At 49.1% G+C, this 17,597-nt stretch overlaps 1 protein-coding gene across 2 annotated transcripts in view; it reads left to right on the forward strand.

The window, feature by feature from the left end:
• Window positions 1-12,120: 12,120 nt before the first annotated feature.
• TSPAN9 (tetraspanin 9) overlaps window positions 12,121-17,597 on the forward strand; it is a 269,639-nt gene continuing 264,162 nt past the window's right edge. The window contains exon 1 of one of the 2 annotated variants that reach the window (XM_048823394.2): window positions 12,121-12,283. The gene's annotated coding sequence lies outside the window, so the exon portion shown is untranslated. The remainder of the gene's footprint in view (window positions 12,284-17,597) is intronic. The other variant, XM_048823385.2, reaches the window with a different exon arrangement.

Raw genomic sequence — 17,597 nt, forward strand, 5'->3', positions numbered from 1 at the left:
TTGTCCATTAGGTGTCACCGCTACCTAGTCTAAATTTCAAAATACAAATTGAGGGGAGGGGAAGTAGTTTTCAGTGAATCTCAATTGTAGTAACACTTCAGTGGACAATAAGTGAATTGTCTGTGGAGAAGCCTCCCTATTTTTAATCCTATGAGATCCTAAATCCTCACCCATAAACCACAGCAAGTAGCAAAACAACCATGCTCAGCTAATGGCAGATAAAGATTAAACCCTGAGAGATTATTTTTCCTGTTCAGTAAAGCATGGATTTATAAATATGAACTTCCAGCATTCCTGAAATATTTGCTCAACTTCCCCTCCACTTCCTAAATCCTTCCTGCCAGCCTGCACTGAAAGCTTAAATTCAATTTATTTTAATGTCCTTGTTAACATTTTTTTAATTATGTTTTTTGTTGGAGGCAAAAGGAGGGGGTGGGGTCAGATAGCCCTGGAGACAGTTTGACATTTTCTGCATGCACAGAAAAAAAAAAAAACACTGACAGCAGCCGTGCAAGATTCCCTCTCCACTAGGTACCTCAACGCCCTTCTGTTAGGTGCGCCTACACTGGGCGACAGGCCCAGGTTTACAGTGGTGCCAGGCCCATGCTCAGAAGGGGCCTTGGCCTGCTCTGCTTGCACTGCGCCCCAAGACCCCGCCAGCCCGCTGGCTCCCCACTGCCCACCACTTGCTCCTCTTGGCCTGCCCATTGGCCGGCCGAGGGCTCCTCTCTGCCCCCTGGCCCCACCCCCCGGCTCCCTCAGTGCGCATCCAGCTCCAGGCAGTCTCTGCTTCCCACCACCTGTGGGGCCCTGCCTGTCTCCCTGGAGCTGAGCCGCCTGGGACTGGTGCAGAAGCCTGGCCAGTCTTGGCCAGTTTGGGGGTGGGGGGGCAGTGTCTGGGGCTTGGCTGGGCCCCTCTAGGCAAGCGTGTCTTAGGGAGCCCAGCTGGGGCAGGTCCTGGCCTGGCTGATTGTGCCACTCCCGAGGGTCTGGAGTGATTCCCCGCCCCGGGACCAGCCCTGGCTGCGCTGCCAGCTCAGCCCGACAGACATAGTCACCTCCCAGCAGGGCCCCGGTGAGTGTGGCTGGGAGGCAGGGCGTGGGAGAGTGGGCCTCTAGGGAGCCTGGGGGGTGCTGAGCTGTGAGGGGGGCGGGGAAGATGTGTGTGTTGGGGCACCAGGCAGTGGGGGTGGGCCACTGTGCGTCTGGCAATTGCCCCGGCTGGCCCCTTGATCTGGGGACTGACCTCCCTGCGTCATGCTCCATTGCCTCCATGGAGGCCCACAAATATGTTTGGAGCTGGCCCAAAAAAGGTTAATCCGGCCCTGCTGGGCGAGTGTGCTAGTGTAGCTAAACGGGTAAGAATCCCTACAAACCTTAAAAGTTCACATTGCAAAACACCAAACAACAGCATAAAATACAACCCGACTGGTGGTCATGGTGCAATAGGATGACATTAATCCAAGCATGTGGAAGCATGCTGATGAACTCTACTAGACATCAGGCCAGATTGTACAGTCCACATATGGAAGGTGCCATCCATGCAGACGGCCCTCTCCCACGGTGGGGTTTGTAAGCCATCTTTGTGGCACCATCCCCTTACCCTAGCCCATAGACCCCCAACGCCTTGGGGTCAATGATCTGGGTCCAGGAAGACATGCGTTACCCCTGCCCCCAAATCCAGTGGAAAAACCAACAGCAAGTTCATGCTGCCTGAGGCTGCAATAAATCTTCCATCTCACAGTTCTGGGGAAACTCACCCTTACGGATGGGCTCCAGGGGCGGTGCTCTAACAGAGCTGTGCTGTTGGGGAACCGGGAAGTGGCCTGGGGTGGGAGGGGCTTAGGCTGGACTAGAAGAACTGTGTCCTCTTGCAGATCTGGTGAGATCGATGCAGAACCACTTCGGGGGCTGGGCCCCCTTCTGGGGTGGAATGATCTCTGCCCCCATAGCCTCTTCTCGCAGGTATTAAGCCCAGCTTAATTAAGGCAGAGCAAGCTACAATTCCACTGAGTACAAAACAAAACCCTCTAAGAAATAATCACTGGGGCTTCAGAAAGAACTACACAACGGTAAAGGTATGGAGAGAAAACAAAGCGGCTTTGCTGGAAATGATTTATTATCCTTTACTTGAATTACAGTAGAGCCTAGAGGCCCCATGCTGCTAGGTGTTGTATTTACACATGGAAAGAGGCAGGCTCTCCCTGGAAGAACTTATTGCATAAATAGAGAAAGACAAAGGGCAGGAGAAAGATGATTATTATCCCATTTCACAGGTGTGACACTGCGGCATAGAGAGAATAAGTGATTTGCCCCCAGGTTACAAAAGGAGGCTACAGCAAAGCTGGGAATTGAACTTAGATCTCCTTCGTACCAGTCCAATGCCTTAATCATAGATCACCCTTCACTTGAAATGGAGTTGGGTAAAGACTAGCAAAGGAAGTAGAGAAGCAGATTATATTAATGCTATAGTTAATGGGCATGAGACACGTCAGAGGGGCTGTTACATATACATCAGGACAAAAAGAAACATGAGAGAATCACTATGCAAAAATCCACCTAGTGGATAATGAGTACTTGTGGCACCTTAGAGACTAACCAATTTATTTGGTTAGTCTCTAAGGTGCCACAAGTACTCCTTTTCTTTTTGCGAATACAGACTAACACGGCTGTTACTCTGAAACTAGTGGATAATGGCTCCATTAGCAATAACCAGCAGGGAGTAATAAAGGAGAAATCATTCCAAACAATATTTGATCCCCCAAACGTATGGGCATAGCTTTTCCAGAGCATAGACAATAGCGTAACATTCCTTTTTGCTGATTGACCAGTGGCTTTCCCTCTCAGACAGCTTCTTGCTGAGAAACACAACAGGATGGAACTCTAGATTCGGTCCTTCCTGCATTAAGACTGCTCCCACACCACGCTCAGATGCGTCTGTGGTTTCTAGGAAAGGTTTGTCAAAGTCTGGGGCCCTTAGCACAGGGTCAGACATGAGTGTCGCTTTAAGCTGGTTAAAGGCCTTCTGACACTCTTCAGTCCACTGAACTGCATTTGGCTGTTTCTTTTTGGTTAGGTCTGTCAGTGGGGCAGCGATTTAGCTGTATTGCGGTACAAATCACCTGTAATATCCGGCCAAACCTAAGAAGGATTGGACCTGTTTCTTTGACTTTGGGACAGGCCACTTTTGGATAGCATCCACTTTGGCCTGTAGGGGGTTGATATTTCCTTGACCCACCTGGCGTCCAAGATAAGTCACTCTGTTTAGGCCTATTTGACACTTCTTAGCCTTAACTGTTAGTCCTGCCTCCCTTATGTGCTCAAAGACTTTTTGTAGATGTTCTAGGTGTTCTGCCCAGGAATCCGAAAATATGGCCACAATGTCAAGGTAGGTGACTGCATATTCTCCCAATCCTGCTAGGAGACCATCTACAAGTTTTTGGAAGGTGGCGGGTGCATTCCGCAGCCCGAAAGGGAGCACATTAAAATCATACGGCCCGACATGTGTGATGAGGGCTGACCTTTCCTTGGCAGATTCATCTAGCGGTACCTGCCAGAACCCCTTGGTTAAGTCCAAGGTAGAGATGAACTGGGCCCGTCCCAGTTTCTCCAATAGTTCATCTGTGCATGGCATTGGATAATTGTCTGGGCGAGTTACAGCATTTAGCTTATGGTAGTCCAGGCAAAAACGCATCTCCCCATCTGGTTTGGGAACTAGAACCACTGGAGATGCCCATGCACTGCGGGAGGGGCGGATTACACCCATCTGTAGCATATCCTGGATCTCCCGTTCTATAGCAGTTTTAGCTTGAGGAGACACCCAGTAAGATTCGGCTCTGATTGGGTGAGCATTACCTGTGTCAATAGAGTGGTATATTCTGCTGAGGCCTTGCCTTCTCCATCTCCAGTGCATGCTTCCTCTGCCTCCACCCTGGCTTTTTCTGCCTCCACAGCTCTCTTGTGGGCAGCTTACTCTGCCTCCACCCTGGCTTTTTCTGCTTCCATCTCCAAGCGCCTTAAGGCCATCTGTCTATCATGCTCTTTTAGTTTCTCTTCAGCTTTAAAATCTGCCAGCTCTAGTTTATTAGCTGCTTCGCTGGTAGTCATTTTCCTGCTTTCTTGTGCTTAACTCTAGCTAAACCCAAGAGTTAGGGGGGAAAAAAAAAACAACTTGTGAATTTCCCTGCAGGAGGTTAACTACCTTGCCTTTAGGTAGAGAAAACTCCAGCTCAAAAAAGAAAAATCCTTTTGTAAAAAAAACTAACACCTCTGCCTCCAGGCAAATAGACAGAAAACCCTCTAGCTGCTCCCAGCTTAAAAAAAACACCTCTTCAGATCTGTGCTTTTGGTTCAAAATGATCTCTGGTTCAAAATTAAGCACAAGAAAGTAGGAAAATGAATACCAGTAAAGCAGCTAATAAACTAGAGCTGGCCAGATTCGAAGCTGAAGAGAAACAAAGAGCACAAACAAAAGCCTTCCCCTTCCCCTGCCAAGATTTGAAAGTATCTTGTCACCTTATCGGTCCTTTGGGTCAGGTGCCAGCCAGGTTAGTTGAGCTTCTTAACCCTTTACAGGTAACAGGATTTTGCCTCTGGCCAGGAGGCGGCACCCCCCTCACAGATCCAGCGGAGATGTGCGGGAGGGCCAGGGCCTTCTACGCAGGCCTGTTTTCCCCAGATCCGACTGATCCTAACGCTTGCAGAGTGCTCTGGGACAAACTCCCGATGGTCAGCGCAGGCGACCGAGACCAGCTAGAGCTGCCTCTCACTCTGGCCAAGTTCTCGGAAGCCCTCCGCCGCATGCCCACCAATAAATCTCCGGGCATGGATGGGCTGACCGTGGAGTTCTACCGCGTCTTCTGGGACATCCTCGGCCCAGACCTAGTGACCGTCTGTGCCAAGTATTTTCAGAGCGGGGTCCTCCCTCTTTTGTGCAGAGAAGGGGGACCTCCGCGATTTACGAAATTGGCATCCCGTCTCGCTCCTCAGCACAGACTACAAGGTCGTAGCGAAAGCCATCTCGCTGCAGCTAGGGTCCGTGCTGGCGGACGTGATCCACCCAGACCAGACATACACCGTCCCGGGCCGCACCATCTTCGACAACCTGTATCTGGTCCGGGACCTCTTGGAACTCGAGTGTAGGGATGGTCTGTCGTTCGCCCTCCTGTCCCTGGATCAGGAGAAGGCATTCGACAGGGTGGATCACGGGATCTCCTGAGCACTCTGCGAGCGTTTGGCTTCAGACCCCAGTTTGTGGGTTTTCTCCAGGTGCTGTACGCCTCCGCAGAGTGTTTGGTCAGGCTCAACTGGACCCTGACCGAACCAGTCAGCTTCAGGCGAGAAGTACGGCAGGGGTGCCCCCTCTCGGACCAGCTGTACGCTCTGGCGATCGAGCCCTTCCTCTGTCTCCTCTGCAGGAGGTTGACGGGGTTGGCGCTGCGGGAGCCGAAGCTGCAGCTGGTCCTGTTGGCGTACGCCGACGATGTGCTCCTCGTGGTCCAGGACCCGGGAGACTTGGCACGGGTGGAGGCTTGCCTGGCTGTTTATTCGGCAGCCTCCTCCGCCCGGGTCAACTGGGTCAAGAGCTCTGGCTTGGCGATAGGGGACTGGCAGCAGGCGAGCTCCCTCCCACCTGTGCTTCAGGCCATCCGGTGGAGCGCGGGTCCGCTGCTCTATCTGGGCATTTACCTTTCTGCCACGCATCCATCTCCGCCGGAGAACTAGCATGGTTTAGAGGGCAGGGTGGTAGAGCGGCTCCGGAGATGGACAGGAGTACTCCGGTGTCTCTCCCTTCAAGGGGGGGGACTGGTGCTTAATCAACTAGTCCTGTCCATGCTCTGGTACCAGCTCAACACCCTGGTCCCGGCCCCGGATTTCCTGGCCAACCTCCGGACGTTGATTCTGGAGTTCTTCTGGTCAGGACTGCACTGGGTCTCTGCAGGGGTTCTCCATCTACCTCTGGAGGAGAGATGGCAGGGCCTGAAGTGTCTCCGCACTCAGGTCCATGTCTTCCGCCTCCAGGCCCTGCGGAGGCTCCTTTATGGTGCAGGTAGTCCGGCGTGGAGCATACTGGCGCACGCCTTCCTGCACCATTTCCGAGGGCTCCGATATGACCGGCAGCTCCTTTACCTCCATCCGAGAGGTCTTCTGCGAGACCTCTCCGGGCTGCCGGTCTTCTACCAGGACCTCCTCCGGACCTGGAAACTGTTCACAGCGACCAGGTCCGTGGCAGCCTCCATGGGGGAAGATCTCCTTGCGGAGCCCATGCTACACAACCCCCAGCTCCATGTGCAGGTGGCGGAGTCCCCCTCGGTGCGCCAGAGGTTGATCCTGGTAGAAGTTACCAGAGTCGGAGACCTCCTGGACTACGACCGGGGAGACTGGCTGGATCCCCTGACGCTCGCTCAGTGCATGGGGCTCTCCAGATCTTGTACTCCCCTGCGCGTACTTCAGGAGGTGAGGGCCGCTTTGCCGCCCGCTGCTTGGGTTTACCTCGACAGGGTCCTAAGAGAGGGCGTGCCCTGCCCACCCTCCACCCCAGGCCCTCCGGACCTTTTCATCGGGCCCCTGCCCCATGGACCCAACAGACCCCCCCCCCTACCCCTTCACCGTGAGCCGGCTAAGCGAGCTGCAGCTGGTCCGGTTTCAGACCGCGCCAAGGAAACATCTATACACGCTCGTGCTCCACACCCTTCACGTCCTCACCCTCGCGTCCCGCCCTGACACAAAGTGGCGGGACTTCCTGCCACCTCTAGAGGGTGCAGAGCCCCGGTGGGCCAGCCTATACTCCACCTTAGTCCCAAGGCCCGCCGGGGATATCAGTTGGCGGCTCCTTCATGGGGCCGTGAGCACGGGCATGTACTTGGCGCGGTTCACCCCAATCCTGGACACCTGCCCCTTTTGCGGCGTGAGGGAAACCCTACCTGGAGTGCGCCAGGCTGCAGCCCCTATTCCGGCTCCTCACGAATATTTTGTTAAGATTTTGGTTGCACTTTTCCCCTCACCTCCTTATCTATGCACTCCCTGTCCGTGGCCCCACTAAGTCGCAAGACCTCCTGGTCAACCTCCTCCTGGCTTTGGCTAAAGTGGCCATCTATAAAACCAGGGTGAGGAGGTTGGCCGATGGAGTCTCCTGTGACTGTGGGGCCTATTTCCGATCCTCTGTCTGTTCACGCCTCTGGGCAGAGTTCCTGTGGGCAGCGTCCACTGACTCCCTTGACGCCTTTGAGGAGCAGTGGGTGCTGTCCGGGGTTCTCTGTTCGGTGTCCCCGTCAGGTTCCCTTCGTTTGACCCTTTTACCGCACTCCTGTCCCTGTTGTTCATTAGTTGTCCCCCGTAATTATTTGGTTTTCCAGGTCCTGTGGACCCCCCCCCTTAGGCTGGGGGGGGGATCCTTTAGCAGTGGGTGGGCTTTGCCTGCCCACTTCCTGGATCCCAATAAGGCCAGGAGGGATTTTATAGCACTGTATACAGAAAGGTGGTTACCCTTCCCTTTATATTTATGACAGGGCATACCATGGATTTATATACCGGCATTATATTTACTGTCTTATTATCTGTCCCTTTCCTAACGGTTCCTAGCATGCCGTTAGCTTTTTTAACTGCTGCTGCACAGTGAATGGATGTTTTCAGAGAACTATCCACGACTCCAAGATGTCTTTCTTGAGTGGTAACAGCTAATATAAATCCCATCATTTTGTATGTATAGTTGGGATTATGTTTTCCAATGTGCATTACTTTGCATTTATCAGCATCAAACAAACCACTCCACTGCGCACACTTTCCCCCCTGAGGAAAGAATGAGAGAACAAACATGTGACAGACATTAGTCATGTTGTTTAATCACTAATGGGAAGTGCTTAGATTCTATGGTAATGAGCATGGTGAGACCTGGCTTCACATGTCAGTCTTTATTACTGAAGATCTGGAAGATGAGGTGATAAAAAGCAAATTAATTGTGCAGGTACTACTGATTTGGGAGTGGCAAAGGCCATGGGGGACAGAGAAATACACAGAGAGCTACCTTGGTGAAACAGGGAATAATTACCTCCTCCTGCAGAAATACCAAGAGGGTGAGACTCTGGAGGGAGGGGAACTCAGAGATTTTCCTTGCACTTTGTGTTGCTGGGATTTGTTTGTTCCAGCCTGTGGAATGGGTAGTGGGACCACCTATGGAATCATGCAGATCTCCTAGCATCACATGGGTTTCTGCCAGAGCTCTGGGGATGTCCCCCTGCCCCATTTCTCCACTCCAGTTTCCTGCCAAGGTTTCCCCTAGATGCCATGGTTGCAGTGGGGATCACAGAACAGCTAATGCAGCATCAGGCTATATGAAGTTTTTGCTGCTTTTCCACTAGCATCCAGGCTGGATGAATCTAACTCCATGGAGAGCTCTCTATTGGGCCTAAGGCATCCAAGAGAGGTAGTTGTCTCCCTGATACACAGAAGCAAGGAGATATAGTTAGAGGCTCCCCTCTGGCTTAGAATAAAAAATATTACAGGGTCTGTCAGCAGGAATAGCAAGAGAGACTGGAAGTGACAGCAGCCAACAGGTTAGCAAGGAGTTTGCCATGTGATATGGCAGCGTAAATGCCAGTGCAGAGGAGGGCCATACTCATCAGACCTGCTGATTTCACGTAGTAGGCAGGCAATTGCCATTCTAATTCAGCACTGGGGAGCTTGCATCCTTAATGCTGGGTTCAGTTTTGGGCTCCTCAGGACCAGGGAGCTAATGCGGGCTGGAGGGATACTTTTGTGAGGAGACATTACAAGACTGCCCACTTGAGCTAAGCAGTAACTGGGAGTGGGGGTCGGGTTCCCTGTCTCCAATACCCGGAGTGTGTTAATACCCAGAAGCCAGAGGGGTTATTAAATCATAGGACTAAGGGACCTCGAGAGGTCATCTAGTCCTGTCCCCTGCACTCATGGCAGGACTAAGTATTATAGACTATCCCTGACAGGTGTTTGTCTAACCTGCTCTTAAAAATCTCCAATGATGGAGATTCCACAACGCCCCTAGGCAATTTATTCCAGTGCTTAACTACCCTGGCAGTTAGGAATTTTTTCTAAATTTTTTCTAAACCGCCCTTGCTGCAATTTAAGGCCATTTGCTTCTTGTCCTATCCTCAGAGGTTAAAGAGGACAATTTTTCTCCCTCCTCCTTGTAAAAACCTTTTATGTACTTAAAAACTGTTATGTCCCTTCTCAGTCTTCTCTTTTCCAGACTAAACAAACCCACTTTTTAAAATCTTTTCTCATAGGTCATGTTTTCTAGACCTTTCATCATTTTTCTTGCTCTTCTCTGGACCTTCTCCAATTTGTCCACGTTTCCTGAAATGTGGCGCCCAGAATTGGACACAATCCTCCAGTTGAGGCCTAATCAGAGCGGAAGAATTACTTCTCGTGTCTTGCTTACAACAATCCTGCTAATACATCCCAGAATGATGTTTGCTTTTTTTGCAACAGTGTTACTGTTGACTGAGATTTAGCTTGTGTTCCACTATGACCCCCAGATCCCTTTCTGCAGTACTCCTTCTTAGACAGTCATGTGTGCAAGTGATTGTTCCTTCCTAAGTTCAGTACTTTGCATTTGTCCTTACTGAATGTCATCCTGTTTACTTCAGACCATTTTGAATTTCAGTCCTATCCTCCAAAGCACTTGCAACCCCACCCAGCTTGATGCTGTCCACAAACTTTGTAAGTGCACTCTCTATACCATTATCTAAATAACTGATAAAGATATTGAACAGAAGTAGCCCAGAACTGATCCCTGTGGGACCCCACTTGTTATGCCCTTCCAGCATGACTGAGAAGCATGGATAACTATTCACTGGGAATAGTTTTCCAACCAGTTCTGCACCCACCTTATAGTAGCTCCATCTAGGTTGCATTTCCCTACTTTGTTTATGAGAAGGTCATGCGAGACCATATCAAAAGCTTTATGAAAGTCAAGATATACCATGTCTACCGCTTCCCCCCATCCACAGGGCTTGTGTTACCCTGTCAAAGAAAGCTATCAGGTTGGTTTGACGTAATTTGTTCTTGACAAATCCATGCTGACTGTTATTTAACACCTTAGTATCTTCTAGATGTTTACAAATTGACTGCTTAATTATTTGCTCTATTATCTTTCCCAGTACAGAAGTTAAGCTGGACTGGTCTGTAATTTCTCGGGTTGTCCTTATTTACCTTTTTATACCTTTTTATATATTTGCCCTTTTCCAGTCTTCTGGAATCTCTCCTGTCTTCCATGACTTTTCAAAAATGATTGCTAATGGCTCAGGTATCTCTGCAGTCAGCTCCTTGAGTATTCTAGGATGTATTTTATCAGGCCCTGGTGACCTGAAGACATCTAACTTGTCTAAGTAATTTTTAACTTGTTCTTTCCCTATTTTAGCCTCTGATCCTACCTTATTTTCACTGACATTCACTACATTAGACATCCAATCACCACCAACCTTTTGGGTGAAAACTGAAACAAAGAAGTCATTAAGTGCCTCTGCCATTTCCACATTTTCTGTTATTGTTTTTCCCCCCTCATTGAATAACAGGCCTACCCTGTCCTTTGTCTTCCTCTTGCGTCTAACGTATTTCTAGAATGTTTTCTTGTTACCCTTTATGTCTCTAGCTAGTTTGATCTCGTTTTTGTGCCTTGGCCTTTCTAATTTCGTCCCTACATACTTGTTATTTGTTTATATTCATCCTTTGTAATTTGACCTAGTTTCCACTTTTTGTAGGACACTTCTTTTATTTTTAGATCAATGAAGATCTCCTGGTTAAGCCAGGGTGGTCTTTTGCCATACTTCCTGCCTTTCCTACACAGTGGGTTAGTTTGGTCTTGTGCCCTTAATGATGTCTCTTTGAAAAACTGCCAACTGTCTTCAGTTGTTTTTCCCCTTAGACTGCTTCCCATGGGATCTTACCTCAGCTCCCTGAGTTTGCTAAAGTCTGCCTTCTTGACATCCATTGTCTTTATTTTGCTGTTTTCCCGCCTACCATTCCTTAGAATCATGAACTCTACCATTTCATTATCACTTTCACCCAAGCTGCCTTCAAATTCTCAACCAGTTCCTCCTTATTTGTCAAATCAAATATCTCCCATAGTTGGTTTCTCCACCTTCTGAAATAAAAAATGGTCTCCAATACATTCCAAGAACTTGGATAATTTGTGCCCTGCTGTGTTATTTTCCCAACAGATGACTGAGTAGTTGAAGTCCCCCATCACCAAGTCCATGCTTTGGATGACTTTTTTAGGTTATTTAAAACAAAGCCTCATCCACCTCTTCTTCCTGGTTAGGAGGGCTGTAATATTACAGCACCCTTGTTTTTTACGCCTTTTATCCTTACCCAGAGACTTTCAAAAGTCTCTCCTATTTCTGTCTCAACCTCTGCCCCCACGTATACATTTTTAATATATAAGGCGACACCTCCTCCCTTTTTGTCCTGCTGGTCTTCCTGAGCAAGCTGTACCCTTCTATACCAAAAAGAAAAGGAAGACTTGTGGCACCTTAGAGACTAACCAATACAGACTAACAGGGCTGCTACTCTGAAACCTTCTATACCCATATTCCAATCATGCGCATTACCCCAGGAGGTCTCTGTGATGCAAGAAATAGAGCAGCCTGAGGGCTGCCCCTGTGCTATGGGTGTGAAGGAGGCTCCAGCTGGCGGGAAACCTTTCCCCAGTGAGTGAGCGCTGGGGGGAAGATGGCCAGCCCAAAGCCCTGCAGCAGAGGCAAGGGAAGGAAGCGGCTGAGGGGCCTTGGCAGGCTCCAGTCCCTTTCTGGCGGCTAAGGGGGCGGCGCCGAGCCTGGGACAGGCGACATGGGTCGGAGCCCGCTGCCCGGCTCCAGACTCAGGCCGGCCCCGGCGTCAGGCAGCAGCGAGCCCGGCCCCGCAGGGTTAAGCACACCCATGCCCGGGGCCGGCGCTCGCAGCTGCCTGCCCGTCCGTCCGCAGCCGCGGGGAACGCCCGGCCCGCCGAGATCGCCCCGCTCCCTGCAGGGAGCAAAGACCCCCCCCTCCGCCCGCCCCCGGGAGGGGCAGGGGTCACGCCGCTGGCCCCCCTTCTCCCCGCCCCCCGGGGCCAGAGCGCGGCGTCCCTCTTCGCGGGGCCGCAGCCGGCGCCTGCTCCCGAGCAGCAGCAGCGCCCCCCAGCTCCTCCCCGCTCCGCAACCCCGGCCCCTCCCCCTGCTTCCGCTGGCAGCAGCCGGAGCCCAGAGCCGCGTCCCGCGGTGCGATCCCAGCTCTCCCAGGACCCGGCCCAGCTCCCCGCCGGGACCCGGTGAGTCCGGCGCCGGCGCTGCAGGGTCGGGAGCGGCTGGGAAAGTTGCACTTTCTGGCCTGAAAAGTTGGGAAGGGGAAAGCAAGGGGGAGACCCAGAGCGGGGGGGGGCAAGGGGGAGGGGGGGCTCAGTGGGCGAGTTGGGGCAGGGTTAAGCAAGGGGTGCGGGGCAGAGGACAGGGTGGTGCAAGGGGGATACAAGGGACGTGGATGGCAGGGAAGGTGCTGGGAGATTCCCGGGAGCGCGGGGTGCAATAGGGGAGAGCCTAGGGGTGTTGTGCAGGGGGATAAGGGCTGCGTTGTGGGGCGAGGTGGGTAGTGGCTGATTGCCCCTCTGTACCATGTGGACAGAACAGCCTCTTATTTTTCCCATGTTGGTGTGTGTCTGATTCCCCCAGAGATGGAGAAGTTGGTGGCAAAAAGAGAAGAGACCAGCCCAACAATGGCTGTGTGTACTGGGGCCCCTGTGGGCCAGGGGCTGAAGTGCTTGGGCTGTTCTGTAAACTCTCATGGTGATAATTTTATCCATTTTAAATTCCCCTTCCCCTGAAAATAATCGTGTTCGAAGGGAAACCCCTTACTACGTATGCACTCGGCCTCTGTGGAGGGAGTCTGCTCTCTCTCCCCACAATGCTCCGATATTACTGCTGCACAAGGAGAGATGAGGAACTTCTGTGATGCTCAAGCACAGATCTGATCTTGGGAGCAGAGCGCTGGGGGGGATGGGGAAAGCAGGGGAGCTCCTGTAGTACAGGTTAGATTCAGGAGATGGCACACAGTGAGTTAGAATCAGGCGTTCCCCTATAATGCAGTAGCTCCTGTGGGAAATAATGTGCAGCTGGAGAGAGAACACTGCAGAAGAGGGCTGGCCTGACCATCATACTAACTGTTCTTGGCTTTCTTCTCGGTTTATTTAATGTTTCCTCCCATTTTCCCCTCACACTCAGAGGAAATGTTAAGAAACATTTCTTGCTGAATTTGGGGAAACTTGCTTTTAACTCAGCTCCTGCTGAGGCATGGGAGCTGTTGGAAGGCAGTTAGCTCCTAAGGGAGTCAGATGTATTGGGGATACAGTACAGAAGAGGAGTTGTGTATAGAAAATGGGGTATGGTGGGATAAGGATGGCACATGGTGGGGGAGGAGGTATATTTGTCGGCTAAAATTGCAATTGGGTTACTTAGCACCTTTATTAATGCTGTTGTGTATTGTCATAAGAAGGTATTTCTGTGAACTTATGATTAAAGCTCAGGACTGGGAGTCAGAACATCTGAATTCTTGCCCTAACTTTTCCCTGGACTTCCTGTGTTTGACTGTAGGTCAATCACTTATGGCTTGATTTGGAAAGATACTGAGTGCTCACAGCTGCCACTGACTTCAACAGAAAATCAGGCCCTTCTCTCTGCCTCTGCCTACACCTAATCCTTACCTTTACCATTACTGTTGGTAAAGCTTTCTTTGATGGAAGGTTTTATGTAAATGCAAGCTGTTGTTGTTTTTGTACTTTTAGTTGCTATATTGAACCTTTTGAGGCCCTTCTCTGCAATTATACTGGGTAATTATTGCCAAAGAGGAGGATACAAACAAGCTCTTTAGATATGGATCACAAGGACAAATTTACAACTCTCAAGACTTTAATTTATTTTAAAAGTGATGCATGTCAACTTAAAAATCATGTTTTAAACAGATATTTCATTACCTGTGCTGCTAATAGCCCCACAGATTATTAAAAGAGAGAGAATTTTAAAAATGTAATGTACTTGTCATGGGTTTATGCTTCTTGTTTCCTTTTTGCATATTTCTTAGCTTGATAATGCAAAATAATTGCCATGTTAGCTTCTGCTTATAGATGCTTTCACTTTTGCAGTCTTAGTCCTGCAGTGAGTGTTTAGGTTGCAACAGTATAGGCAGAGTTTGTGGCGAGGGACTAGGATATTCACAGCAAATTCACCTCTTGCTGCAGATTGATGCTCCAGTAGCCAAGCTTCCTTTTAAACAAACTATTTCTAGCCCTTATGGTTGCAAAGACAACCTTGTAAACATCCCACAGTATTTTTGCCAGCAAGTTAAAGAAGTATGGGCTGGATGAATGGACTATAAAGGTGGATAGAAAGCTGGCTAGATTGTCGGGCTCAACGGGTAGTAATCAATGGCTCCATGTCTAGTTGGCAGCCGGTATCAAGTGGAGTGCCCCAAGGGTCGGTCCTGGGACCGGTTTTGTTCAATATCTTCATAAATGATCTGGAGGATGGTGTGGATTGCACCCTCAGCAAGTTCGCAGATGACACTAAACTGGGAGGAGAGGCAGATACGCTGGAGGGTAGGGACAGGATACAGAGGGCCCTAGACAAATTAGAGGATTGGGCCAAAAGAAATCTGATGAGGTTCAACAAGGACAAGTGCAGAGTCCTGCACTTAGGACGGAAGAATCCAATGCACCGCTACAGACTGGGGACCGAATGGCTCGGCAGCAGTTCTGCAGAAAAGGACCTAGGGGTTACAGTGGATGAGAAGCTGGATATGAGTCAACAGTGTGCCGTTGTTGCCAAGAAGGCCAATGGCATTTTGGGATGTATAAGTAGGGGCATTGCCAGCAGATCGAGGGACGTGATCGTTCCCCTCTATTTGACAATGGTGAGGCCTCATCTGGAGTACTGTGTCCAGTTTTGGGCCCCACACTACAAGAAGGATGTGGAAAAATTGGAAAGAGTCCAGCAGAGGGCAACAAAAATGATTAGGGGACTGGAACACATGAGTTATGAGGAGAGGCTGAGGGAACTGGGATTGTTTAGTATACGGAAGAGAAGAATGAGGGGGGATTTGATAGCTGCTTTCAACTACCTGAAAGGGAGTTCCAAAGAGGATGGCTCTAGACTGTTCTCAGTGGTAGCAGATGACAGAACAAGGAGTAATGGTCTCAAGTTGCAGTGGGGGAGGTTTAGGTTGGATATTAGGAAAAACTTTTTCACTAGGAGGGTGGTGAAACACTGGAATGTGTTACCTAGGGAAGTGGTGGAATCTCCTTCCTTAGAAGTTTTTAAGGTCAGGCTTGACAAGGCCCTGGCTGGGATGATTTAATTGGGGATTGGTCCTGCTTTGAGCAGGGAGTTGGACTAGATGACCTCCTGAGGTCCCTTCCAAGCCTGATATTCTATGATTCTATGAACAGAACGTAAGCAGCACAACAGCATTTGCCTGATTCAGACAACTTGAAACAATAGCTCAGAAGTGTGAAATGTCCCATTCATCTTAGTGAGGTGTTAACTCTGAAACCTACAGTCAACATCAACATATCAATATTAACTTAGTTCACTGTTGATTATTGTAGCAGAAATACCTAGCGAGTGTGTTTATCCCAGAAGTTCCTACACTGTCCCCCTGAGTGCCAGAAGTAAAGTTCTCTCTGCCTAGTTTCCAAATCCTTCGGTCTCCCCATGACAACTGTGATACAGTTATGCATTATCAATTTTAAAAAATAAATCGGCAGCACATTTGAAAAAAGGAAGTGTGGGAACAGCACAGCTCATAAGGAATTATTCTGGGGAAGTTCTATGGCCTGTGTTACATGGGAGGTCAGACTACATGATTGCATTGGTCCCTTTTGGCCTCGGAATCTGTTGTCAAAGTTTGACTCAGACTCACAATTTATCAGACCACTCTATTTTATTAGCAAAGCTGCTCTGCTAATACATTTAGAAGTGAGCCCCCCGAGTGAAGCTTGTGTCTCTTAATTTATACAGTTTTTTGGAGAACAAGTTGCAGAGAAGTTACAGACAAAAGAAGAAAAAGATTTTAGTCACCACCCTTCGAAATTCCTGAGACCAGTCACGTATCTTCAATTACCTGCCACCCTTAACAATCTCCTTTAACAGCTTCCAGTTAACTTAACTAATTGCCCTTCACACCTTCCATTCTGATGCCTGCTTCTTAGACGTGCTGGCTCTATCTTAATTGCTTCTCCATTCAAAAGCTAACTGTCCCTACGTGTGCTCCCTCAGATACTTTGTAACATGTTTTGGCATGCCCTCTCATATACAATGTATCCAGCATGTCCCCTTATACAACGTTGTACTTATACAATGTTATACTTCCACACTGTGAATCTATGAAAACAGCACTGAAACTGCTGCACTGATTGTATGATTCAATTTCATATGTGATTCAGTAAAAACCTCCATTTAAAATGGACTGCAAGGGATTGCTTGTATAAAAACAATTGTAGAAACCTTTCTGTCTCACTTGGGTTTTACAAAATCTCGTATTTATGTAGTTTCACAGTTGGGCTAGTTTAAGTTAAGTTTCCCATTAATTTTCTGTATTGCAAGAATATCCTCAGATTTATTGTTCTGTGAAAAGAACAGAGGTACTTGTCAGATCAACCAAAACCAAGTGCGAGGTGAGTGATAGTGGTTTTGAGTGTTATAACTAAGACACAAGGGCTGGCACTTCAGTTTATTGATATGGTGCTAATGTTGTTAATAAGAGGATTTCACAAAAATCCTCCACTTCACCTGTGATAAAACCTGAGTTAGCAGAGTGCAGATGCTGGCTGAGAGAGGTGAGAGATGAAGGAATCTATTCATTTGGTTTTGCATTTGCACAAACTGGCGTTTTAGCCAGATCCAATGTAGGAAGCAGCAACACTGGGCAAGGAAACTTAGCTTAAGTGCCTTTTCTGGAGGTGTTTATGCTGTGTTCCTCAACGCTTCAGTACAGAGCATATAGACAGTACAATATGGTGTTTTGTTCTTGAAGTGGGTGGTGGTAGAGGTGAAGACCTTGGTGCTGGGGGGAATATATGATGTATCTTTAATACGTGTCATTATGAGCAACCTAGTCCATTCCAAAGGTGAAAGTTTACCTCATCAGAACAATTTTTACGAGCCTTCAGAACAAGTAATCTCAGGAAGGACTGGTTTAGCAGCATCCAGAAGGATGACCCCATCAGAGAAGGGGAAATTGTCCCATCCTTTCTTCAGCACATCCTAGCTTTCTCCCTAGAACCCTCTGTAAGGAGTGTTCCAACTTTTGTTTCATAAGAGCTACAATAGGCAGTTGGAAGAAATACAGACTTGTTCCTTTGTTTGAAATGTTTCTCTTCAAACACTACGGAAAGAAAAAGTACAGGTATGCGTTCTTGGTGCAGGAAAAGGCAGTCAACTCCTCACTCTCATTTGCACTCCCCAGCAGACTGTGTGCTGAAACCTTCTGTCCAAGTCCCTCTCTGGCTGTCCCACTAGATTTTCCTGTTCTCTCAGAATAAAATTTTTGTGCTATTTTACAGTCAGTTCAGTGTTCCTTAGTGGAGGACCATCGTA

Source organism: Caretta caretta, chromosome 1 (assembly GCF_965140235.1).
Source record: "Caretta caretta isolate rCarCar2 chromosome 1, rCarCar1.hap1, whole genome shotgun sequence".
Classification (NCBI taxonomy): domain Eukaryota; kingdom Metazoa; phylum Chordata; order Testudines; family Cheloniidae; genus Caretta; species Caretta caretta.